The sequence below is a fragment of the Dermacentor variabilis genome, chromosome 1, assembly GCF_050947875.1.
Source record: "Dermacentor variabilis isolate Ectoservices chromosome 1, ASM5094787v1, whole genome shotgun sequence".
Taxonomy (NCBI): Eukaryota; Metazoa; Arthropoda; class Arachnida; order Ixodida; family Ixodidae; genus Dermacentor; species Dermacentor variabilis.
In genome coordinates, this window is record NC_134568.1 from 34,190,894 (window position 1) to 34,210,542 (window position 19,649).

Sequence of the window (19,649 nt, forward strand, 5' to 3'; positions counted from 1 at the left end):
GCTGTGACGTCATCGGTGGCCGTGTTGCTGTACTTCAGCTCGACCTAGAGAAAGCGTTCGATTGTGTCGCTCACGTTATTTTGTTTGCCATCTTACATCATGTTAATGTCGGTTCCATCATCACTGAGGGCGTGGCCTTGGCGTACCAGAACTGCACAACAAGATTAATTGTTAACAAGTCTCTGGGGGCCCCCATTAACATCAGGCGTTGAGTGCGCCAAGTGCGTTCAGTGCGCTGTTATTTGCTATCTACGTAGAAGCAATGTGTGTAGCAATTAATGAAAATGACGGAATACGTGGTTTCAGATTGGCAGCGACCGAAGTGAAGTTGCTCGCATATGCAGATGACATTGCAGTGTGTTGCACTGACTAACCAAGTGTAACGGAAACCATATCTGTAGTACAACATTTCTGTGCCGTAACGGGTAGCAGAGTAAACTGGGTCAAATCGCTAGGCCTGTGGCACGGGGACTGGTTTTCTGCACCCGACTATTTCGCGAACGTGAACTGGGTGAAAACTCCGACCAGGTATCTGGGTGTTCCCCTCGACAGGTATAATAGCAGCGACGAATACTGGACGAACCAAACCAAGGAACTGAAAGAAAAAGTAGACAAATGGAAAAGTACTAACCTGTCCATTTTTGCAAGAGCGACAGTTTGTAACGTGTTTTTTATTACTAAGTTATATTACGTCTTGCAAACGCTGTATTGTTCTAGAGTAAATGTGCAAAGGCTACACAGAGTGTTCGCAGTTTTCATCTGGGGATCAACATGGGAACGGTGCAGCCGAACAAATTTGTTCAAAAGAGTTAAGGATGGGGGTGTGGGCCTGGCGCATCTTTTTGTTCGTCAAGTTGTAAACCGATTTTTGTTTTTTCGCGATGTTCGCGATCCTTTTCTGCGCGCCGTATGTCAGCTAAGGTTGAATAACGCTTTGCCGGCACATGTTGTTAGCACGGCAAATTTGACTGGAACTCTGCGTGGTTATTTCAAGGAAATTGTTGACAGTGTACGCTTCCTTTCTGTTCGTTTTACAAATGATTACCTTTGTGATGTGAAAAGGAAAACATTGTATAGAGATGTATGCGACATTGTTTTCCCAGTGCCCTTATACAGAGCCATATACAGTGGAGGGCCAGGACAGGATGTACTTAAAAGAGTAAAACAGATGCAGGTGCCACCAGGGGTAAAGAACTTCTTCTTTAAGCTACACACAGGAACGCTCTCCGTGAAGACGTTTCTGGAGCAACGGGGTTGTCTCGTACCTTGGGGGTCGCACTGCTTGATATGCAAGAAGCCCGAAAATATAGATCACGTTTTCCTACATTGCTGGGCGGCAGTTTTCTTCTGGGACGTCTTAAAGCGAACCCTGAAGAAAGAGCTACCGGTGGACCCCCAAGGTATCAGGTATCTGGCCATTAAAGATGACGACGGGGTTCCCTATGACTTTGTTATGTTAAATTCTCTACACTGTATATGGCGGGCTCGTATGGCAGGGTACCATTGCGATCCTGATGCTAGGCCAGCTCGTGCTTACTTCAAGGAATGTATGTCGCGATTTATTGAAATGCATAAAATACAAGAATGTGTACCGGATTGGCTGTCGAGGCTAGAACCCCTGACAGCCATGAAGGAATTTTAGTTAGACAACGCCGGTCCAATATGGACAGACGGCTCTATTGTACGGTTTCTTTCTTTACGTACCTTCCATTGTTTTCTTTTTCTTTCTCCTCCAGTGGTTGGAATTTTTGATACATAAGTGTCTGCTAACTGTATGGCCTTAGTAACGACGAAAACCGGCAATAAATTAAAAAAAAAGCCTCCGTGGCGCAATCGGTTAGCGCGTTCGGCTGTTAACCGAAAGGTTGGAGGTTCGATTCCTCCCGGTGGCGCAGCTTCCCTTTTTTTATTTATTCATACCGATATATTTTCTGTGGTGTGTGCATGCGGAGGAACGCGCACTACGGCCGCCTCCGTGGCGCAATCGGTTAGCGCGTTCGGCTGTTAACCGAAAGGTTGGAGGTTCGATTCCTCCCGGTGGCGCAGCTTCCCTTTTTTTATTTATTCATACCGATATATTTTCTGTGGTGTGTGCATGCGGAGGAACGTGCACCACTGCCGCCTCCGTGGCGCAATCGGTTAGCGCGTTCGGCTGTTAACCGAAAGGTTGGAGGTTCGATTCCTCCCGGTGGCGCAGCTTCTCTTTTTTTATTTATTCATACCGATATATTTTCTGTGGTGTGTGCATGCGGAGGAACGTGCACCATGGCCGCCTCCGTGGCGCAATCATTCTGCTTCCGGCTCCCGAGCTGAACGGATCGCGGGATCATGGGCTCCAATGGAGCGGCATATGCGGCTGTTAGCCGCGGCAACAGGCTTTCGACGGAAGAAGATAAAGATTACCAGATAATTTTGCCTCGCCTACCTACAGGACGTATTGTTTTGAACACAGTTTTTTTGCACGGCGACGCTCGTGTTCGCCCGTTTCGTGTAGAAGATTTTCGAGACGCGCTTCAAGCTGTTGGTATGCTCTCTGGCGTCGTCGCCCTTGGAGCATACCAAATCAACCATGTATGGGCGGTGACGATGAAGACAGCCGAGGCTGCCGAAAAGCTGGCGGCCCTGAAGGAGCTGCAGGTGAAGGGGCGTCGCTGCCTGGTCATCGACCCCAAGGAACAACAGGTGAAGCTTCGTATCCACTGGCTTCTGCATGGGGTGGACGACGAAGACGTCAAGACCGCGCTGGCCTCCTTCGGCAAGGTGACGGAAGTGACCCGGGAGCGCTGGCGAGTGGATGGCGTTTCTGACAAGGGCTCGACGACCCGAGCAGTGCTGCTGCAGCTGAAGGCAGGAATGAAAGTCGACGACCTGCCCCACCAGATCCGCGTCGCCGGCGAGCTTGCGCTGGTGGTAGCCCCAGGACGTCCCATGCAGTGCCTGCGCTGCCGAGGCTCTGGCCACGTTCGTCGTGAATGCAAGGTTCCCCGTTGCTCGCGGTGCAGGCTTTTTGGACACAACGACGCGGACTGTGTGCGCTCATACGCAGTAGCCGCGGGTTCGGCGGAGAGCGAGCCGTCGACGTTAGACCATGTAATGGACGTGACCGAGGCGGAGGAAGCGGGCACGGGAGCTGGAAACGGCAAAGTGGCGGCAGAAACCGGCGTGACGACCAAGCAAGCCGAAGGAGGAAGGAATATCCCTCCCCCCAAAGAACCAGCAGCTACAGTCGAGAGCGTGAAGACGGCCCCGCATGAAAATGAGAGCCACCAGCCAGCTACGGATGCAACGCAGGCAGAGGCGGACGACAACGCGACCCCTGCTAGCGCCCGCGTCGAATCCGTCTCGGCACCGGTCAAGAGATCCCTGCAGCACGAGGAGAAAGTCGACGGAAAGGCTGGCGGTGACTCCGAGGCACCACCCGCTAAGACGCTACCTGGAAGGCGCTCCACCCTCAAGCCTAAGCCGAACTTGGAGACTGACCGTAGGCTTACCCCGAAGCCGACCAAAGAGGAACCCGGGCGACGGCCGCCGGATGGCCACGGAGGCGTCTAGCGGTCAGCTAGACGTTAAGGTGAGCACCATGCTCCGGGCCTTCTCCCCTCCGGTTTTCACCAATAATGGCTACCAACCCGTCGCTTAGCCTCGGCACGCTAAACGTTCGAGGTCTGGCCGCCAAAAGGAAACAGAGTCAGGTTTACAGACTACTAGTGGACCACGACCTCGACGTTTTAGCCGTGCAAGAAACCAAGGTAGACGGCGAGGAGGAGACCGGGAGCATGGTGCAAAGGTTCACGTATAACTACTATACGGTAGTGAGCCACGCCTTAGGGACTTCGGCAGGGTGTGTGCTGTTCGTGAGGAAGCTCCCTGGTCTTGTTATAGATGGTTACTTCTCCTGTACTTCTGGTCGACTTGTCTTTTGTGACTTCAGCTATTGTAATGTCCAATGGCGCGTGTTTTGCATTTATGCGCCTAATATTGTGCAAGAGAGGGCAAATTTCTTTTTGAGTTTAAAGCATCATTTACATGTGCAAAAAATGATAGCCTGTGTAGGCGACTTCAACTGCGTATTGAAAGCTGAGGATAGGTCTACGCGTCGCGTGGTTTGTGACAAAAGTAGTGATATCCTGGCGCAGATCACACACGAATTCGAATTAGAAGATATCGCAGAATGTTTTCGCGGTCACGGAGACGTAAGCTACACTCACTTTCAGGGCACAAGTCACGCACGCTTAGACCGTATCTATCTTTCATATGATTTAGTTGAAAAATGCCAGTGCTACACAGTTACGGCCATATCTTATTCTGACCACTGCCTGGTAAAATGCACGGTGGGCAGGAAGAAAGAACGAAACAAGTTCGTCTGGGAACTGTGGAAATTGAATGCAGAGCTGTTACGGGATGAAACTTTTAACGAAAATGTAGTGGCTGCTCTGAATTCTTTTGGAACAGACAGTTCTACGAAATTTGGTGAGGAATGGGAGTTGCTGAAGCAAAGCATTAAATTGAAGGCAATCGAAAGAAGTAGCGTACTGCGATATGAACAAAAGGCCAGAGAAAAGGATTTAACAACATTGCTAGAAAAATTTGCGAAGCTTGAATGCATGCAACCTGGCGCCTATCAACAAGATATGCGCGCCGTTAAGAAGAAGCTCGAGGTATTCGACGAAGATCGCTTCCGAGGTGCGCTAGTGCGCGCCAGAGCAGAAAGGCTATCATGCGGGGAAACGCCAACGAAAAGAGCACTGGGGTTAGAAAAAAAGCACTCGAGACGTAAGCAGATTGAGGCTATCGAATATGAAGGGGTGGTATTAACGGATAACAATAATATAGGGCGTGCTTTCTTTGAGCATTACAAAGAACTTTTTACATTCAGGCCTGTCAACATGCACGATTTCAAGAAATTATTTTTGCAACGAATCCCACAGCTGTCGAGTGAGGTTAAAGAAACCTTAGAACGACCATTAACAGAACATGAAGTGATGAAAGCCATCGAAGACCTGAATCCTGGGAAGTCGCCAGGTCCAGACGGTCTTTGTGCCGCATGGTACAAATCGTTCAAAAGCCACCTAGCTCCTATCTTAACAGCAGTTTTCAAGGAAGCATATGAACTGAAAATACTTCCACCATCCTTTGGCCAGTCCCATACAGTACTAATACCGAAAACAGAAGAGACCGAAAAGCTCAAGCAACTTTCCTCCTACAGACCCATAGCGCTTACTAACTGCGACTACAAAATATTGATGAAGGTGTTGGCACGACGGGTCCAGTCAGTTATTCAGGAAGTAGTCGGCCCACACCAGACGTGTGGTATTCGTGGAAGAACCATTTTCACTAACATCCATAAAATGAAGTGTGTGCTGGAGTGTTGTGACGCCATGTGCGATGCAGTAGCCATCCTCCAGCTAGACTTGGAGAAGGCGTTTGATTGTGTTTCTCACGACATATTGCTTACCATCCTTGAACACGTTAATTTTGGCCACATAATCACTGAAGGGGTGACCATGGCGTACCGGAGCTGCTATACCAGACTTATAGTTAATCAGATGTTGGGGGCCCCCATTAACGTGAAGCGCTCCGTTCGCCAGGGTTGTCCACTCAGTCCACTCCTGTTTTGTGTCTACATAGAAACGCTATGTCTGGCCATCATTGAAAATGAATGTATTAAGGGGTTTAGTCTTCAATCAGCAGAAGTGAAGCTACTGGCATACGCTGACGATGTGGCTGTGTGCTGTAAGGACAAACAAAGTGTATTGAATACTGTGAATATCGTCAAAAAGTTTGGTAACGTCACTAACAGCTACGTTAACTGGCAGAAATGTTTGGGGTTTTGGCATGGAAGATGGGCGTCTACACCAGACCACTTTTCGAACGTAAACTGGGTCACGACGCCAGTGAAGTACCTTGGAGCACCCCTTGATGCCTACAGGGACAGTAGCGAGTACTGGAAGGAGCGGACAAAACAACTAAAAGAAAAAGCCGACCGATGGAACGCCTGTTACTTGTCAATATTCGCGAGAGCTACAGCGTGCAACATGTTTCTCGTGACAAAGATCTGGTACGTAATGCAGGTACTACAGTGCCCTCGTATTAATGTGCAGAAACTGCACCGCGTGTTCGCTGTATTCGTGTGGGCATCAAGCTGGGAGCGATGTAGCCGAGATAATCTCTTCCGGCGCGTGAAGGATGGTGGTCTGGGGTTGGCGCACCTCTTCTTGCGTCAACTGGTGAATAGATTCTCCTTCTTTCGAGATACAAACGACCCATTTCTGCGCACGGTGATCCAAATGAGGCTGTCAAGATCACTTCCCGAATTCGTTGTAGGTACGGAAATAATGCCAGGACCAGTCCGTGGTTTCTTTCGGGAAATAGTTCAGAGTGTTTCCTTTTTGCGTGTTCGTTTTTCAAGTGCATATTTGTGGAGTGTAAAACGGAAAAAGTTATATCGTGATTTATGTGACAGTGTTTTGCTGGTACCTATGTACAGAGCCCCGTACAGTGGAGGCCCAGGCCTAGATGTATTGAAAAGGGTGAAAAAGATGCCAGTTCAACCAGCCACTAAATCGTTCTTTTTTAAATTACACACTGGTACTCTACCTGTTAAATTCTTCCTTGAACAACGTGGGTTCTACATGCCATGGGGAACCCACTGCCTTATATGTAAAAAAACAGAAAGCATAGATCATGTCTTCATCCACTGTTGGGAAGGGGTCTTTTTCTGGGACGTGTTACAAAGGACTCTAAAAAAGGAGCTACCTATAGATCCCCACGGAATCAGGTTTCTGCCAGTATATGACGACGAAGGTTTCCCGTACGACCTGATCATGCTTACGGGCCTCCACTGTTTATGGCGCGCAAGAATGGCGGGTTACCATTGTGACCCGGATGCCCGACCGGCGCGTCTGTACTTTCGTGAATCCATGCAACGGTATGTGGAAGTGATGAAGATGCAACAGCCTGTTCCTGAGTGGCTGTCGAGGGTTGAACCCCTTACAGCACTAAAGGAATTTTAATCCGACAACGTCGTGCCACAGTAGCGGACGGCAGCGAATGTAAATATTACTGTTCCTTGTTCCGTTTGTGTATTCATCCCTTTTTGCTTCTTTGGTCTTTGTTTATATCATTTAGGAATTTGTGTTGTGTTATGTCGAGTACTGGCAATAAAGAAAAAAAAAAAAGCCTCCGTGGCGCAATCGGTTAGCGCGTTCGGCTGTTAACCGAAAGGTTGGAGGTTCGATTCCTCCCGGTGGCGCAGCTTCCCTTTTTTTATTTATTCATACCGATATATTTTCTGTGGTGTGTGCATGCGGAGGAACGTGCACCACGGCAGCCTCCGTGGCGCAATCGGTTAGCGCGTTCGGCTGTTAACCGAAAGGTTGGAGGTTCGATTCCTCCCGGTGGCGCAGCTTCCCTTTTTGTATTTATTCATACCGATATATTTTCTGTGGTGTGTGCATGCGGAGGAACGTGCACCACGGCCGCCTCCGTGGCGCAATCGGTTAGCGCGTTCGGCTGTTAACCGAAAGGTTGGGGGTTCGATTCCTCCCGGTGGCGCAGCTTCCCTTTTTGTATTTATTCATACCGATATATTTTCTGTGGTGTGTGCATGCGGAGGAACGTGCACCACTGCCGCCTCCGTGGCGCAATCGGTTAGCGCGTTCGGCTGTTAACCGAAAGGTTGGAGGTTCGATTCCTCCCGGTGGCGCAGCTTCCCTTTTTGTATTTATTCATACCGATATATTTTCTGTGGTGTGTGCATGCGGAGGAACGTGCACCACGGCCGCCTCCGTGGCGCAATCGGTTAGCGCGTTCGGCTGTTAACCGAAAGGTTGGAGGTTCGATTCCTCCCGGTGGCGCAGCTTCCCTTTTTGTATTTATTCATACCGATATATTTTCTGTGGTGTGTGCATGCGGAGGAACGTGCACCACGGCCGCCTCCGTGGCGCAATCGGTTAGCGCGTTCGGCTGTTAACCGAAAGGTTGGAGGTTCGATTCCTCCCGGTGGCGCAGCTTCCCTTTTTGTATTTATTCATACCGATATATTTTCTGTGGTGTGTGCATGCGGAGGAACGTGCACCACTGCCGCCTCCGTGGCGCAATCGGTTAGCGCGTTCGGCTGTTAACCGAAAGGTTGGAGGTTCGATTCCTCCCGGTGGCGCAGCTTCCCTTTTTGTATTTATTCATACCGATATATTTTCTGTGGTGTGTGCATGCGGAGGAACGTGCACCACTGCCGCCTCCGTGGCGCAATCGGTTAGCGCGTTCGGCTGTTAACCGAAAGGTTGGAGGTTCGATTCCTCCCGGTGGCGCAGCTTCCCTTTTTGTATTTATTCATACCGATATATTTTCTGTGGTGTGTGCATGCGGAGGAACGTGCACCACGGCCGCCTCCGTGGCGCAATCGGTTAGCGCGTTCGGCTGTTAACCGAAAGGTTGGAGGTTCGATTCCTCCCGGTGGCGCAGCTTCCCTTTTTGTATTTATTCATACCGATATATTTTCTGTGGTGTGTGCATGCGGAGGAACGTGCACCACTGCCGCCTCCGTGGCGCAATCGGTTAGCGCGTTCGGCTGTTAACCGAAAGGTTGGAGGTTCGATTCCTCCCGGTGGCGCAGCTTCCCTTTTTGTATTTATTCATACCGATATATTTTCTGTGGTGTGTGCATGCGGAGGAACGTGCACCACTGCCGCCTCCGTGGCGCAATCGGTTAGCGCGTTCGGCTGTTAACCGAAAGGTTGGAGGTTCGATTCCTCCCGGTGGCGCAGCTTCCCTTTTTGTATTTATTCATACCGATATATTTTCTGTGGTGTGTGCATGCGGAGGAACGTGCACCACTGCCGCCTCCGTGGCGCAATCGGTTAGCGCGTTCGGCTGTTAACCGAAAGGTTGGAGGTTCGATTCCTCCCGGTGGCGCAGCTTCCCTTTTTTTATTTATTCATACCGATATATTTTCTGTGGTGTGTGCATGCGGAGGAACGTGCACCACGGCCGCCTCCGTGGCGCAATCGGTTAGCGCGTTCGGCTGTTAACCGAAAGGTTGGAGGTTCGATTCCTCCCGGTGGCGCAGCTTCCCTTTTTGTATTTATTCATACCGATATATTTTCTGTGGTGTGTGCATGCGGAGGAACGTGCACCACTGCCGCCTCCGTGGCGCAATCGGTTAGCGCGTTCGGCTGTTAACCGAAAGGTTGGAGGTTCGATTCCTCCCGGTGGCGCAGCTTCCCTTTTTTTATTTATTCATACCGATATATTTTCTGTGGTGTGTGCATGCGGAGGAACGTGCACCACTGCCGCCTCCGTGGCGCAATCGGTTAGCGCGTTCGGCTGTTAACCGAAAGGTTGGAGGTTCGATTCCTCCCGGTGGCGCAGCTTCCCTTTTTGTATTTATTCATACCGATATATTTTCTGTGGTGTGTGCATGCGGAGGAACGTGCACCACTGCCGCCTCCGTGGCGCAATCGGTTAGCGCGTTCGGCTGTTAACCGAAAGGTTGGAGGTTCGATTCCTCCCGGTGGCGCAGCTTCCCTTTTTTTATTTATTCATACCGATATATTTTCTGTGGTGTGTGCATGCGGAGGAACGTGCACCACGGCCCCCTCCGTGGCGCAATCGGTTAGCGCGTTCGGCTGTTAACCGAAAGGTTGGAGGTTCGATTCCTCCCGGTGGCGCAGCTTCCCTTTTTGTATTTATTCATACCGATATATTTTCTGTGGTGTGTGCATGCGGAGGAACGTGCACCACGGCCCCCTCCGTGGCGCAATCGGTTAGCGCGTTCGGCTGTTAACCGAAAGGTTGGAGGTTCGATTCCTCCCGGTGGCGCAGCTTCCCTTTTTTTATTTATTCATACCGATATATTTTCTGTGGTGTGTGCATGCGGAGGAACGTGCACCACTGCCGCCTCCGTGGCGCAATCGGTTAGCGCGTTCGGCTGTTAACCGAAAGGTTGGAGGTTCGATTCCTCCCGGTGGCGCAGCTTCCCTTTTTGTATTTATTCATACCGATATATTTTCTGTGGTGTGTGCATGCGGAGGAACGTGCACCACTGCCGCCTCCGTGGCGCAATCGGTTAGCGCGTTCGGCTGTTAACCGAAAGGTTGGAGGTTCGATTCCTCCCGGTGGCGCAGCTTCCCTTTTTTTATTTATTCATACCGATATATTTTCTGTGGTGTGTGCATGCGGAGGAACGTGCACCACGGCCCCCTCCGTGGCGCAATCGGTTAGCGCGTTCGGCTGTTAACCGAAAGGTTGGAGGTTCGATTCCTCCCGGTGGCGCAGCTTCCCTTTTTGTATTTATTCATACCGATATATTTTCTGTGGTGTGTGCATGCGGAGGAACGTGCACCACGGCCCCCTCCGTGGCGCAATCGGTTAGCGCGTTCGGCTGTTAACCGAAAGGTTGGAGGTTCGATTCCTCCCGGTGGCGCAGCTTCCCTTTTTTTATTTATTCATACCGATATATTTTCTGTGGTGTGTGCATGCGGAGGAACGTGCACCACTGCCGCCTCCGTGGCGCAATCGGTTAGCGCGTTCGGCTGTTAACCGAAAGGTTGGAGGTTCGATTCCTCCCGGTGGCGCAGCTTCCCTTTTTTTATTTATTCATACCGATATATTTTCTGTGGTGTGTGCATGCGGAGGAACGTGCACCACTGCCGCCTCCGTGGCGCAATCGGTTAGCGCGTTCGGCTGTTAACCGAAAGGTTGGAGGTTCGATTCCTCCCGGTGGCGCAGCTTCCCTTTTTGTATTTATTCATACCGATATATTTTCTGTGGTGTGTGCATGCGGAGGAACGTGCACCACTGCCGCCTCCGTGGCGCAATCGGTTAGCGCGTTCGGCTGTTAACCGAAAGGTTGGAGGTTCGATTCCTCCCGGTGGCGCAGCTTCCCTTTTTTTATTTATTCATACCGATATATTTTCTGTGGTGTGTGCATGCGGAGGAACGTGCACCACGGCCCCCTCCGTGGCGCAATCGGTTAGCGCGTTCGGCTGTTAACCGAAAGGTTGGAGGTTCGATTCCTCCCGGTGGCGCAGCTTCCCTTTTTGTATTTATTCATACCGATATATTTTCTGTGGTGTGTGCATGCGGAGGAACGTGCACCACGGCCCCCTCCGTGGCGCAATCGGTTAGCGCGTTCGGCTGTTAACCGAAAGGTTGGAGGTTCGATTCCTCCCGGTGGCGCAGCTTCCCTTTTTGTATTTATTCATACCGATATATTTTCTGTGGTGTGTGCATGCGGAGGAACGTGCACCACTGCCGCCTCCGTGGCGCAATCGGTTAGCGCGTTCGGCTGTTAACCGAAAGGTTGGAGGTTCGATTCCTCCCGGTGGCGCAGCTTCCCTTTTTTTATTTATTCATACCGATATATTTTCTGTGGTGTGTGCATGCGGAGGAACGTGCACCACGGCCCCCTCCGTGGCGCAATCGGTTAGCGCGTTCGGCTGTTAACCGAAAGGTTGGAGGTTCGATTCCTCCCGGTGGCGCAGCTTCCCTTTTTGTATTTATTCATACCGATATATTTTCTGTGGTGTGTGCATGCGGAGGAACGTGCACCACGGCCCCCTCCGTGGCGCAATCGGTTAGCGCGTTCGGCTGTTAACCGAAAGGTTGGAGGTTCGATTCCTCCCGGTGGCGCAGCTTCCCTTTTTTTATTTATTCATACCGATATATTTTCTGTGGTGTGTGCATGCGGAGGAACGTGCACCACTGCCGCCTCCGTGGCGCAATCGGTTAGCGCGTTCGGCTGTTAACCGAAAGGTTGGAGGTTCGATTCCTCCCGGTGGCGCAGCTTCCCTTTTTGTATTTATTCATACCGATATATTTTCTGTGGTGTGTGCATGCGGAGGAACGTGCACCACTGCCGCCTCCGTGGCGCAATCGGTTAGCGCGTTCGGCTGTTAACCGAAAGGTTGGAGGTTCGATTCCTCCCGGTGGCGCAGCTTCCCTTTTTTTATTTATTCATACCGATATATTTTCTGTGGTGTGTGCATGCGGAGGAACGTGCACCACGGCCCCCTCCGTGGCGCAATCGGTTAGCGCGTTCGGCTGTTAACCGAAAGGTTGGAGGTTCGATTCCTCCCGGTGGCGCAGCTTCCCTTTTTGTATTTATTCATACCGATATATTTTCTGTGGTGTGTGCATGCGGAGGAACGTGCACCACTGCCGCCTCCGTGGCGCAATCGGTTAGCGCGTTCGGCTGTTAACCGAAAGGTTGGAGGTTCGATTCCTCCCGGTGGCGCAGCTTCCCTTTTTTTATTTATTCATACCGATATATTTTCTGTGGTGTGTGCATGCGGAGGAACGTGCACCACGGCCCCCTCCGTGGCGCAATCGGTTAGCGCGTTCGGCTGTTAACCGAAAGGTTGGAGGTTCGATTCCTCCCGGTGGCGCAGCTTCCCTTTTTTTATTTATTCATACCGATATATTTTCTGTGGTGTGTGCATGCGGAGGAACGTGCACCACGGCCGCCTCCGTGGCGCAATCGGTTAGCGCGTTCGGCTGTTAACCGAAAGGTTGGAGGTTCGATTCCTCCCGGTGGCGCAGCTTCCCTTTTTGTATTTATTCATACCGATATATTTTCTGTGGTGTGTGCATGCGGAGGAACGTGCACCACTGCCGCCTCCGTGGCGCAATCGGTTAGCGCGTTCGGCTGTTAACCGAAAGGTTGGAGGTTCGATTCCTCCCGGTGGCGCAGCTTCCCTTTTTTTATTTATTCATACCGATATATTTTCTGTGGTGTGTGCATGCGGAGGAACGTGCACCACTGGCGCCTCCGTGGCGCAATCGGTTAGCGCGTTCGGCTGTTAACCGAAAGGTTGGAGGTTCGATTCCTCCCGGTGGCGCAGCTTCCCTTTTTGTATTTATTCATACCGATATATTTTCTGTGGTGTGTGCATGCGGAGGAACGTGCACCACTGCCGCCTCCGTGGCGCAATCGGTTAGCGCGTTCGGCTGTTAACCGAAAGGTTGGAGGTTCGATTCCTCCCGGTGGCGCAGCTTCCCTTTTTGTATTTATTCATACCGATATATTTTCTGTGGTGTGTGCATGCGGAGGAACGTGCACCACTGCCGCCTCCGTGGCGCAATCGGTTAGCGCGTTCGGCTGTTAACCGAAAGGTTGGAGGTTCGATTCCTCCCGGTGGCGCAGCTTCCCTTTTTGTATTTATTCATACCGATATATTTTCTGTGGTGTGTGCATGCGGAGGAACGTGCACCACTGCCGCCTCCGTGGCGCAATCGGTTAGCGCGTTCGGCTGTTAACCGAAAGGTTGGAGGTACGATTCCTCCCGGTGGCGCAGCTTCCCTTTTTGTATTTATTCATACCGATATATTTTCTGTGGTGTGTGCATGCGGAGGAACGTGCACCACGGCCGCCTCCGTGGCGCAATCGGTTAGCGCGTTCGGCTGTTAACCGAAAGGTTGGAGGTACGATTCCTCCCGGTGGCGCAGCTTCCCTTTTTGTATTTATTCATACCGATATATTTTCTGTGGTGTGTGCATGCGGAGGAACGTGCACCACTGCCGCCTCCGTGGCGCAATCGGTTAGCGCGTTCGGCTGTTAACCGAAAGGTTGGAGGTTCGATTCCTCCCGGTGGCGCAGCTTCCCTTTTTGTATTTATTCATACCGATATATTTTCTGTGGTGTGTGCATGCGGAGGAACGTGCACCACTGCCGCCTCCGTGGCGCAATCGGTTAGCGCGTTCGGCTGTTAACCGAAAGGTTGGAGGTTCGATTCCTCCCGGTGGCGCAGCTTCCCTTTTTGTATTTATTCATACCGATATATTTTCTGTGGTGTGTGCATGCGGAGGAACGTGCACCACTGCCGCCTCCGTGGCGCAATCGGTTAGCGCGTTCGGCTGTTAACCGAAAGGTTGGAGGTACGATTCCTCCCGGTGGCGCAGCTTCCCTTTTTGTATTTATTCATACCGATATATTTTCTGTGGTGTGTGCATGCGGAGGAACGTGCACCACGGCCGCCTCCGTGGCGCAATCGGTTAGCGCGTTCGGCTGTTAACCGAAAGGTTGGAGGTACGATTCCTCCCGGTGGCGCAGCTTCCCTTTTTGTATTTATTCATACCGATATATTTTCTGTGGTGTGTGCATGCGGAGGAACGTGCACCACTGCCGCCTCCGTGGCGCAATCGGTTAGCGCGTTCGGCTGTTAACCGAAAGGTTGGAGGTTCGATTCCTCCCGGTGGCGCAGCTTCCCTTTTTGTATTTATTCATACCGATATATTTTCTGTGGTGTGTGCATGCGGAGGAACGTGCACCACTGCCGCCTCCGTGGCGCAATCGGTTAGCGCGTTCGGCTGTTAACCGAAAGGTTGGAGGTTCGATTCCTCCCGGTGGCGCAGCTTCCCTTTTTGTATTTATTCATACCGATATATTTTCTGTGGTGTGTGCATGCGGAGGAACGTGCACCACTGCCGCCTCCGTGGCGCAATCGGTTAGCGCGTTCGGCTGTTAACCGAAAGGTTGGAGGTTCGATTCCTCCCGGTGGCGCAGCTTCCCTTTTTGTATTTATTCATACCGATATATTTTCTGTGGTGTGTGCATGCGGAGGAACGTGCACCACTGCCGCCTCCGTGGCGCAATCGGTTAGCGCGTTCGGCTGTTAACCGAAAGGTTGGAGGTTCGATTCCTCCCGGTGGCGCAGCTTCCCTTTTTGTATTTATTCATACCGATATATTTTCTGTGGTGTGTGCATGCGGAGGAACGTGCACCACTGCCGCCTCCGTGGCGCAATCGGTTAGCGCGTTCGGCTGTTAACCGAAAGGTTGGAGGTACGATTCCTCCCGGTGGCGCAGCTTCCCTTTTTGTATTTATTCATACCGATATATTTTCTGTGGTGTGTGCATGCGGAGGAACGTGCACCACGGCCGCCTCCGTGGCGCAATCGGTTAGCGCGTTCGGCTGTTAACCGAAAGGTTGGAGGTACGATTCCTCCCGGTGGCGCAGCTTCCCTTTTTGTATTTATTCATACCGATATATTTTCTGTGGTGTGTGCATGCGGAGGAACGTGCACCACTGCCGCCTCCGTGGCGCAATCGGTTAGCGCGTTCGGCTGTTAACCGAAAGGTTGGAGGTACGATTCCTCCCGGTGGCGCAGCTTCCCTTTTTGTATTTATTCATACCGATATATTTTCTGTGGTGTGTGCATGCGGAGGAACGTGCACCACTGCCGCCTCCGTGGCGCAATCGGTTAGCGCGTTCGGCTGTTAACCGAAAGGTTGGAGGTACGATTCCTCCCGGTGGCGCAGCTTCCCTTTTTGTATTTATTCATACCGATATATTTTCTGTGGTGTGTGCATGCGGAGGAACGTGCACCACGGCCGCCTCCGTGGCGCAATCAGATTCGGCTTTCTGCCGCGCTAGCGAGCGGACGTGCCGATCATGAGCTCCGTAGGAGCGGCTTCAGCGGCCCAGCAGGGCCGCGGTACCAGGAGTTTTGCCTCAGAAGACCCGGAATACCAAGTTTTGCTGCCTCAATTGCCGACAGGTCGGATAGTTTTAAATACAGTTTTTCTGCATGCGGATGTGCGTGCCAGGCCGTATCGTGTGGAACATTTCCGAGATGCGGTGGCTAGCTTAGGCCTACTTGCTGATGTCATCGCCCTAGGGGCGTATCAGATGAGCCACGTTTGGGCGGTTACTTTCAAGAGCGACGAAGGCGTGAAAAAGCTCTCAAGCGCCAAGAACCTCAAGGTGAATGAACATCGGTGCATTGTCGTTGATCCTGCCAATCAGGCCCTGCGGCTGAAGTTGCATTGGATGCTTCATAACGTGTCGGACGAGGATATACGGACAGCCCTGTTACCGTTCGGAAAGGTCACGGACGTTTTCCATGAAAAGTGGCGTGTTCAAGGAGTTCAAGATAAAGCATCGTCGACACGGGCGGTGTCCCTGGTTCTGAAGACGGGTATGACCGTAGAAGACCTGCCCCATCAACTTCGTGTAGCTGGTGAGCAGACCCTAGTTGTGGTACCGGGCAGAGCACCCCTTTGCCTGAAGTGCCGAAACACCGGACATGTCCGACGTGACTGCCGCGTCCCGAAATGTGCAGTATGCCGTCGCTACGGCCACCAGGATACGGAATGTGTTAAGACTTACGCATCCGTCGCAGGACCTGCGCTTCGAGAGGACGTGGCTGACCTGTTAATGGATGAGGCTGACGTTGATGAGGCTTCCCGCGTGCTAGTACCACCGGCGGACATAGTTGCAACACCTTATGTGCCGGCTGCTAAAGCCACGAAGGTGGTAAATGTGCTGCCTACGAGCCCGAAAGATGCAGTGCAAAGGGCACGCGACGAAGGAGCCAAAGAAGAATCGGCCGCAAAATCCGCCACTGCCGAGGAGGCCGCCACGGAGCACGGACCGGCAACTCCCTTGATGGACGTCGAAGAATCGAGTGCAAGCAATGTGGCTATGAAAAGAGCGAGGGACTCGACCGGCAACCTGGACGGCAGCCTGGACGGCAACCTTGACAACGGGGCCAAAGACGAGCCGCCGCCAAAAGCGCAGGCGGGTCGTCGTGTGCCCGTGCGCCCGAAGCCAAACATCCCGCCGGACAGACGGCCGGCGGCAAAACCGCCTAAGTAGGACTCGGCGCCTACTGGGGCGCCCGGACTAACGTCGTGAAGAGATGGCGTCCTTTTTGGAATCGGGCTTCGCGTACGCTCTAAAGGTACGCGTGTGGATCGAGCGGTTTTCAGTGCAAAAGTTATGCATGCAAATTTTTCTACAGTGTGTCTGGATCGCTTGTTCTTCAGCGACACCGTGCGATCGGCTTGCTTTTGCAGATAAATGGCGGTGAAACTAGAGAGAGCACTGAGAGTTGCCACGTTAAATGTCCGTGGCCTTGGAGCGCGAAGGAGGCAGTATCAACTTAGCCGCTTGTGTATGGAGAAGGAACTCGATGTAGTTGCCTTACAAGAAACTAAGGTCGAAACCCAAGAGCAGACCGATCGCATGGTGACGCCTTTCACGGCGCATTACAATGTGTGCGTGTGCCATGCGAATGGCACATCAGGCGGATGTGCGTTGTTAATACGGAAGAGTGCTGGTATTATTGAAGAAAGTGTAACTGTTTCTGAAACTGGCCGCTTGCTTATTGTAGATTTTTCTTTTTCTCACGATTTGTGGCGGCTCGTATGCGTTTATGCGCCAAACAATGTGAATGATCGATTTTTGTTTTTTGAATGTATCGAGCAATATCTAAAATGTGATCGCTTTGTCATATTACTTGGTGATTTTAACTGTGTGTGTTCTCCGGAAGACCGACTAAAAAGGGAAAGGGTTCGCGATAAAAGTGCTCTCCTTTTGAGCAGACTAATTGAAGACCACAACTTAGAAGATGTGGGCCTATAGTCCTCACTGATGGTATGATTCCGCAGTACACGCACATTCAGCGAAATAGCCGAGCAAGGCTGGACAGAGTGTATGTTTCTGACGACTTGATCACCCTTTGTAATAGTTATAACGTCGCACCGCAATCGTTCACGGACCATAGCCTGGTAAGCTTCTCGATTGGGGAAAAAGTTAAAAGAACACGATTCAACTGGAACATGTGGAAATTCAACGAAAAGCTGCTTGATGATGAACCATTTGTGCGCAGAGTTAAGGAAAAGATAACAGAGTTGATGACAAATGAGGGTGAATATTTTACTGCCACATGGGAGGAATTTAAGATTCAAGTTAAGTTCATTGCAATAGAAAGAGGAAGCAGCCTTCAGCACGATAAATTACAGAAACAAAGAGAGCTGCAAAGAGAGCTAGAATATCTGTCAAGCGCACAAAATGCGGGTCACGATCTATTAGCTGAAAACGTAAAGAAAGTAAGACACGAGCTTGAAGTTATCGACGCCGAGCGATACAAAGCAGCAGTTATACGCGCTAGAAGCGAACGCCTATGGATGGGTGAGATACCAAACAAACGGGCAATGAGCGATGAAAAGCGTCACGCGTCAAGAAATGAGATCCAACAGATACGTCTTCAAAACGAGGTGACGTCAGACGCTTCGTCGATTGAGAAAGCTTTTGTGGAACACTATCGCGAATTGTTCGGCAATGTGACTCCTTCTGGACTGGCCTTCGAGAGTGAATTCATGAGCGAGATGCCAAGGTTGGATGACGACGTTAGAGAAAGTCTTGAGAGACCAATAGCTGTGTCCGAGATTGAAAGGGCGATAGAAGAACTGCCATCAGGCAAATCGCCAGGGCCGGACGGCCTAGGCGCCGCTTTTTACAAGGCATTCAGTCAGGAGTTTGCGTGTATATTGCACCGACTACTCTCAGAGGCGTATGAATTTAAAAAAGTACCACCCTCATTCCAGACTTCGCACATAGTATTAATTCCGAAAACCGATGAACGGGAAAAGCTCCTTTCAGTAAGTTCATACAGACCGATAAGTCTGACCAACACAGATTACAAAATATTTATGAAAGTACTGGCTCGACGATTTCAAAGCGTGATTCAGCAGCTTGTAGGGCCACACCAGACGTGTGGCATTAAAGGCCGCACCATTTTCACGAACACCCACATTGCAAGGAATGTGCTTGAATGTTGCGATGCCATTGGGGGTCGGGTCGCCATGTTGCAGCTAGACCTTGCGAAGGCGTTCGACCGGGTGTCACATGAGGTGCTTTTCGCTATACTGCAGTACTGTAATGTTGGGAGCGTCATTGTAGATGGCGTTAAAATGGCTTATGAAGACTGTTACATGCAGCTTATAGTTAATAAGTGTCTTAGTTCGCGGGTGCCACTCCGCTCGTCTGTACGGCAAGGCTGTCCCTTGTCTCCCTTGCTTTTTGCCCTGTACCTCGAACCCTTTTGTATGGCAGTCATACGGAATGAAAACATTCGTGGTTTTAGGCTGCACGCCGCAGAAGTTAAAATGCTAGCTTATGCAGATGACGTCGCCGTCTTTTGTGAAGACAGGGAAAGCGTGGTCGAGGCTGTCCGCCTTGCAAGATCCTTTTGTAGGTACACTGGTGCCCAGATAAACTTCGAAAAAAGTGTTGGGATATGGCATGGAAGCTGGGACGCGACACCCACAAAATTCGCCGGTATGCAGTGGACTACAGTGCCTCCACTGTATCTAGGAGTGCCCCTTGAGCACTATCGGGACTCGACACAGTTGTGGACCGGCCAAATAGAATCAATGAAAGAAAAGATAAAAGGATGGCAGGGCCGGGGATTGTCAGTGTTTGCACGTGCTTCAGCTTGCAATATATTTTTAATTGCCAAAGTTTGGTACATACTGCAAGTAATGTTCATGTCCCGTGTAAACGTTCAAAAAATGCATCGAGTGTTTGCTACCTTCATCTGGAACTCCACTTGGGAGCGATCCAGTCGAACAAATCTTTTTCGCACAGTTCGAAATGGGGGCCTTGGGCTCTCACACTTGTTCATTAGACAGATCGTATCGCGGTTCATCTTCCTGCGAGATGAAAGAAATGTTTTCCTCCGTACGGTCATTCAGGCGAAAATGGCAACAGAACTGCCTGAATTTGTTGTGTCCACATCTAGTGCTATCACTAGAGCGACTGGGTACTATCGTGAAGTCGTTGCATCTTTTAGAATACTCTGCGCACGTTTTTCGCTGGAGTACTTGTGCTCAGTGAGAAGAAAGAAACTGTACGCAGATTTAGT

At 51.1% G+C, this 19,649-nt stretch overlaps 57 non-coding genes across 57 annotated transcripts; all 57 read left to right on the forward strand.

The window, feature by feature from the left end:
• Positions 1-1,818: 1,818 nt before the first annotated feature.
• On the forward strand, positions 1,819-1,892 carry TRNAN-GUU (transfer RNA asparagine (anticodon GUU)). The gene has a single exon. It is a non-coding gene; the product is annotated as a tRNA-Asn (tRNA).
• Positions 1,893-1,969: 77 nt separating this feature from the next.
• On the forward strand, positions 1,970-2,043 carry TRNAN-GUU (transfer RNA asparagine (anticodon GUU)). The gene has a single exon. It is a non-coding gene; the product is annotated as a tRNA-Asn (tRNA).
• Positions 2,044-2,120: 77 nt separating this feature from the next.
• Positions 2,121-2,194, forward strand: TRNAN-GUU (transfer RNA asparagine (anticodon GUU)). Its single transcript has one exon. It is a non-coding gene; the product is annotated as a tRNA-Asn (tRNA).
• A 4,984-nt stretch (positions 2,195-7,178) lies between these two features.
• Positions 7,179-7,252, forward strand: TRNAN-GUU (transfer RNA asparagine (anticodon GUU)). Its single transcript has one exon. It is a non-coding gene; the product is annotated as a tRNA-Asn (tRNA).
• A 77-nt stretch (positions 7,253-7,329) lies between these two features.
• Positions 7,330-7,403, forward strand: TRNAN-GUU (transfer RNA asparagine (anticodon GUU)). Its single transcript has one exon. It is a non-coding gene; the product is annotated as a tRNA-Asn (tRNA).
• A 77-nt stretch (positions 7,404-7,480) lies between these two features.
• On the forward strand, positions 7,481-7,554 carry TRNAN-GUU (transfer RNA asparagine (anticodon GUU)). The gene has a single exon. It is a non-coding gene; the product is annotated as a tRNA-Asn (tRNA).
• Positions 7,555-7,631: 77 nt separating this feature from the next.
• On the forward strand, positions 7,632-7,705 carry TRNAN-GUU (transfer RNA asparagine (anticodon GUU)). The gene has a single exon. It is a non-coding gene; the product is annotated as a tRNA-Asn (tRNA).
• Positions 7,706-7,782: 77 nt separating this feature from the next.
• TRNAN-GUU (transfer RNA asparagine (anticodon GUU)) lies at positions 7,783-7,856 on the forward strand. Its single transcript has one exon. It is a non-coding gene; the product is annotated as a tRNA-Asn (tRNA).
• A 77-nt stretch (positions 7,857-7,933) lies between these two features.
• TRNAN-GUU (transfer RNA asparagine (anticodon GUU)) lies at positions 7,934-8,007 on the forward strand. The gene has a single exon. It is a non-coding gene; the product is annotated as a tRNA-Asn (tRNA).
• Positions 8,008-8,084: 77 nt separating this feature from the next.
• On the forward strand, positions 8,085-8,158 carry TRNAN-GUU (transfer RNA asparagine (anticodon GUU)). The gene has a single exon. It is a non-coding gene; the product is annotated as a tRNA-Asn (tRNA).
• Positions 8,159-8,235: 77 nt separating this feature from the next.
• TRNAN-GUU (transfer RNA asparagine (anticodon GUU)) lies at positions 8,236-8,309 on the forward strand. The gene has a single exon. It is a non-coding gene; the product is annotated as a tRNA-Asn (tRNA).
• Positions 8,310-8,386: 77 nt separating this feature from the next.
• Positions 8,387-8,460, forward strand: TRNAN-GUU (transfer RNA asparagine (anticodon GUU)). Its single transcript has one exon. It is a non-coding gene; the product is annotated as a tRNA-Asn (tRNA).
• A 77-nt stretch (positions 8,461-8,537) lies between these two features.
• On the forward strand, positions 8,538-8,611 carry TRNAN-GUU (transfer RNA asparagine (anticodon GUU)). Its single transcript has one exon. It is a non-coding gene; the product is annotated as a tRNA-Asn (tRNA).
• Positions 8,612-8,688: 77 nt separating this feature from the next.
• TRNAN-GUU (transfer RNA asparagine (anticodon GUU)) lies at positions 8,689-8,762 on the forward strand. The gene has a single exon. It is a non-coding gene; the product is annotated as a tRNA-Asn (tRNA).
• A 77-nt stretch (positions 8,763-8,839) lies between these two features.
• On the forward strand, positions 8,840-8,913 carry TRNAN-GUU (transfer RNA asparagine (anticodon GUU)). The gene has a single exon. It is a non-coding gene; the product is annotated as a tRNA-Asn (tRNA).
• Positions 8,914-8,990: 77 nt separating this feature from the next.
• On the forward strand, positions 8,991-9,064 carry TRNAN-GUU (transfer RNA asparagine (anticodon GUU)). The gene has a single exon. It is a non-coding gene; the product is annotated as a tRNA-Asn (tRNA).
• Positions 9,065-9,141: 77 nt separating this feature from the next.
• Positions 9,142-9,215, forward strand: TRNAN-GUU (transfer RNA asparagine (anticodon GUU)). The gene has a single exon. It is a non-coding gene; the product is annotated as a tRNA-Asn (tRNA).
• Positions 9,216-9,292: 77 nt separating this feature from the next.
• TRNAN-GUU (transfer RNA asparagine (anticodon GUU)) lies at positions 9,293-9,366 on the forward strand. The gene has a single exon. It is a non-coding gene; the product is annotated as a tRNA-Asn (tRNA).
• Positions 9,367-9,443: 77 nt separating this feature from the next.
• TRNAN-GUU (transfer RNA asparagine (anticodon GUU)) lies at positions 9,444-9,517 on the forward strand. The gene has a single exon. It is a non-coding gene; the product is annotated as a tRNA-Asn (tRNA).
• Positions 9,518-9,591: 74 nt separating this feature from the next.
• Positions 9,592-9,668, forward strand: TRNAN-GUU (transfer RNA asparagine (anticodon GUU)). Its single transcript has one exon. It is a non-coding gene; the product is annotated as a tRNA-Asn (tRNA).
• Positions 9,669-9,742: 74 nt separating this feature from the next.
• On the forward strand, positions 9,743-9,819 carry TRNAN-GUU (transfer RNA asparagine (anticodon GUU)). The gene has a single exon. It is a non-coding gene; the product is annotated as a tRNA-Asn (tRNA).
• Positions 9,820-9,896: 77 nt separating this feature from the next.
• Positions 9,897-9,970, forward strand: TRNAN-GUU (transfer RNA asparagine (anticodon GUU)). The gene has a single exon. It is a non-coding gene; the product is annotated as a tRNA-Asn (tRNA).
• A 77-nt stretch (positions 9,971-10,047) lies between these two features.
• On the forward strand, positions 10,048-10,121 carry TRNAN-GUU (transfer RNA asparagine (anticodon GUU)). The gene has a single exon. It is a non-coding gene; the product is annotated as a tRNA-Asn (tRNA).
• Positions 10,122-10,195: 74 nt separating this feature from the next.
• Positions 10,196-10,272, forward strand: TRNAN-GUU (transfer RNA asparagine (anticodon GUU)). Its single transcript has one exon. It is a non-coding gene; the product is annotated as a tRNA-Asn (tRNA).
• A 74-nt stretch (positions 10,273-10,346) lies between these two features.
• Positions 10,347-10,423, forward strand: TRNAN-GUU (transfer RNA asparagine (anticodon GUU)). The gene has a single exon. It is a non-coding gene; the product is annotated as a tRNA-Asn (tRNA).
• Positions 10,424-10,500: 77 nt separating this feature from the next.
• Positions 10,501-10,574, forward strand: TRNAN-GUU (transfer RNA asparagine (anticodon GUU)). Its single transcript has one exon. It is a non-coding gene; the product is annotated as a tRNA-Asn (tRNA).
• A 77-nt stretch (positions 10,575-10,651) lies between these two features.
• On the forward strand, positions 10,652-10,725 carry TRNAN-GUU (transfer RNA asparagine (anticodon GUU)). The gene has a single exon. It is a non-coding gene; the product is annotated as a tRNA-Asn (tRNA).
• A 77-nt stretch (positions 10,726-10,802) lies between these two features.
• On the forward strand, positions 10,803-10,876 carry TRNAN-GUU (transfer RNA asparagine (anticodon GUU)). The gene has a single exon. It is a non-coding gene; the product is annotated as a tRNA-Asn (tRNA).
• A 74-nt stretch (positions 10,877-10,950) lies between these two features.
• On the forward strand, positions 10,951-11,027 carry TRNAN-GUU (transfer RNA asparagine (anticodon GUU)). Its single transcript has one exon. It is a non-coding gene; the product is annotated as a tRNA-Asn (tRNA).
• Positions 11,028-11,101: 74 nt separating this feature from the next.
• On the forward strand, positions 11,102-11,178 carry TRNAN-GUU (transfer RNA asparagine (anticodon GUU)). The gene has a single exon. It is a non-coding gene; the product is annotated as a tRNA-Asn (tRNA).
• A 77-nt stretch (positions 11,179-11,255) lies between these two features.
• TRNAN-GUU (transfer RNA asparagine (anticodon GUU)) lies at positions 11,256-11,329 on the forward strand. Its single transcript has one exon. It is a non-coding gene; the product is annotated as a tRNA-Asn (tRNA).
• Positions 11,330-11,403: 74 nt separating this feature from the next.
• Positions 11,404-11,480, forward strand: TRNAN-GUU (transfer RNA asparagine (anticodon GUU)). Its single transcript has one exon. It is a non-coding gene; the product is annotated as a tRNA-Asn (tRNA).
• A 74-nt stretch (positions 11,481-11,554) lies between these two features.
• Positions 11,555-11,631, forward strand: TRNAN-GUU (transfer RNA asparagine (anticodon GUU)). The gene has a single exon. It is a non-coding gene; the product is annotated as a tRNA-Asn (tRNA).
• A 77-nt stretch (positions 11,632-11,708) lies between these two features.
• On the forward strand, positions 11,709-11,782 carry TRNAN-GUU (transfer RNA asparagine (anticodon GUU)). The gene has a single exon. It is a non-coding gene; the product is annotated as a tRNA-Asn (tRNA).
• A 77-nt stretch (positions 11,783-11,859) lies between these two features.
• On the forward strand, positions 11,860-11,933 carry TRNAN-GUU (transfer RNA asparagine (anticodon GUU)). Its single transcript has one exon. It is a non-coding gene; the product is annotated as a tRNA-Asn (tRNA).
• Positions 11,934-12,007: 74 nt separating this feature from the next.
• On the forward strand, positions 12,008-12,084 carry TRNAN-GUU (transfer RNA asparagine (anticodon GUU)). The gene has a single exon. It is a non-coding gene; the product is annotated as a tRNA-Asn (tRNA).
• Positions 12,085-12,161: 77 nt separating this feature from the next.
• On the forward strand, positions 12,162-12,235 carry TRNAN-GUU (transfer RNA asparagine (anticodon GUU)). Its single transcript has one exon. It is a non-coding gene; the product is annotated as a tRNA-Asn (tRNA).
• Positions 12,236-12,309: 74 nt separating this feature from the next.
• Positions 12,310-12,386, forward strand: TRNAN-GUU (transfer RNA asparagine (anticodon GUU)). Its single transcript has one exon. It is a non-coding gene; the product is annotated as a tRNA-Asn (tRNA).
• Positions 12,387-12,463: 77 nt separating this feature from the next.
• Positions 12,464-12,537, forward strand: TRNAN-GUU (transfer RNA asparagine (anticodon GUU)). The gene has a single exon. It is a non-coding gene; the product is annotated as a tRNA-Asn (tRNA).
• Positions 12,538-12,614: 77 nt separating this feature from the next.
• TRNAN-GUU (transfer RNA asparagine (anticodon GUU)) lies at positions 12,615-12,688 on the forward strand. The gene has a single exon. It is a non-coding gene; the product is annotated as a tRNA-Asn (tRNA).
• Positions 12,689-12,765: 77 nt separating this feature from the next.
• TRNAN-GUU (transfer RNA asparagine (anticodon GUU)) lies at positions 12,766-12,839 on the forward strand. Its single transcript has one exon. It is a non-coding gene; the product is annotated as a tRNA-Asn (tRNA).
• A 77-nt stretch (positions 12,840-12,916) lies between these two features.
• On the forward strand, positions 12,917-12,990 carry TRNAN-GUU (transfer RNA asparagine (anticodon GUU)). Its single transcript has one exon. It is a non-coding gene; the product is annotated as a tRNA-Asn (tRNA).
• Positions 12,991-13,067: 77 nt separating this feature from the next.
• Positions 13,068-13,141, forward strand: TRNAN-GUU (transfer RNA asparagine (anticodon GUU)). Its single transcript has one exon. It is a non-coding gene; the product is annotated as a tRNA-Asn (tRNA).
• Positions 13,142-13,218: 77 nt separating this feature from the next.
• Positions 13,219-13,292, forward strand: TRNAN-GUU (transfer RNA asparagine (anticodon GUU)). Its single transcript has one exon. It is a non-coding gene; the product is annotated as a tRNA-Asn (tRNA).
• A 77-nt stretch (positions 13,293-13,369) lies between these two features.
• Positions 13,370-13,443, forward strand: TRNAN-GUU (transfer RNA asparagine (anticodon GUU)). Its single transcript has one exon. It is a non-coding gene; the product is annotated as a tRNA-Asn (tRNA).
• Positions 13,444-13,520: 77 nt separating this feature from the next.
• TRNAN-GUU (transfer RNA asparagine (anticodon GUU)) lies at positions 13,521-13,594 on the forward strand. The gene has a single exon. It is a non-coding gene; the product is annotated as a tRNA-Asn (tRNA).
• Positions 13,595-13,671: 77 nt separating this feature from the next.
• TRNAN-GUU (transfer RNA asparagine (anticodon GUU)) lies at positions 13,672-13,745 on the forward strand. Its single transcript has one exon. It is a non-coding gene; the product is annotated as a tRNA-Asn (tRNA).
• Positions 13,746-13,822: 77 nt separating this feature from the next.
• TRNAN-GUU (transfer RNA asparagine (anticodon GUU)) lies at positions 13,823-13,896 on the forward strand. Its single transcript has one exon. It is a non-coding gene; the product is annotated as a tRNA-Asn (tRNA).
• A 77-nt stretch (positions 13,897-13,973) lies between these two features.
• TRNAN-GUU (transfer RNA asparagine (anticodon GUU)) lies at positions 13,974-14,047 on the forward strand. The gene has a single exon. It is a non-coding gene; the product is annotated as a tRNA-Asn (tRNA).
• Positions 14,048-14,124: 77 nt separating this feature from the next.
• Positions 14,125-14,198, forward strand: TRNAN-GUU (transfer RNA asparagine (anticodon GUU)). The gene has a single exon. It is a non-coding gene; the product is annotated as a tRNA-Asn (tRNA).
• Positions 14,199-14,275: 77 nt separating this feature from the next.
• Positions 14,276-14,349, forward strand: TRNAN-GUU (transfer RNA asparagine (anticodon GUU)). Its single transcript has one exon. It is a non-coding gene; the product is annotated as a tRNA-Asn (tRNA).
• A 77-nt stretch (positions 14,350-14,426) lies between these two features.
• TRNAN-GUU (transfer RNA asparagine (anticodon GUU)) lies at positions 14,427-14,500 on the forward strand. The gene has a single exon. It is a non-coding gene; the product is annotated as a tRNA-Asn (tRNA).
• A 77-nt stretch (positions 14,501-14,577) lies between these two features.
• Positions 14,578-14,651, forward strand: TRNAN-GUU (transfer RNA asparagine (anticodon GUU)). The gene has a single exon. It is a non-coding gene; the product is annotated as a tRNA-Asn (tRNA).
• A 77-nt stretch (positions 14,652-14,728) lies between these two features.
• On the forward strand, positions 14,729-14,802 carry TRNAN-GUU (transfer RNA asparagine (anticodon GUU)). The gene has a single exon. It is a non-coding gene; the product is annotated as a tRNA-Asn (tRNA).
• Positions 14,803-14,879: 77 nt separating this feature from the next.
• TRNAN-GUU (transfer RNA asparagine (anticodon GUU)) lies at positions 14,880-14,953 on the forward strand. The gene has a single exon. It is a non-coding gene; the product is annotated as a tRNA-Asn (tRNA).
• Positions 14,954-15,030: 77 nt separating this feature from the next.
• Positions 15,031-15,104, forward strand: TRNAN-GUU (transfer RNA asparagine (anticodon GUU)). Its single transcript has one exon. It is a non-coding gene; the product is annotated as a tRNA-Asn (tRNA).
• Positions 15,105-15,181: 77 nt separating this feature from the next.
• TRNAN-GUU (transfer RNA asparagine (anticodon GUU)) lies at positions 15,182-15,255 on the forward strand. The gene has a single exon. It is a non-coding gene; the product is annotated as a tRNA-Asn (tRNA).
• The last annotated feature ends 4,394 nt before the right edge of the window (positions 15,256-19,649 follow it).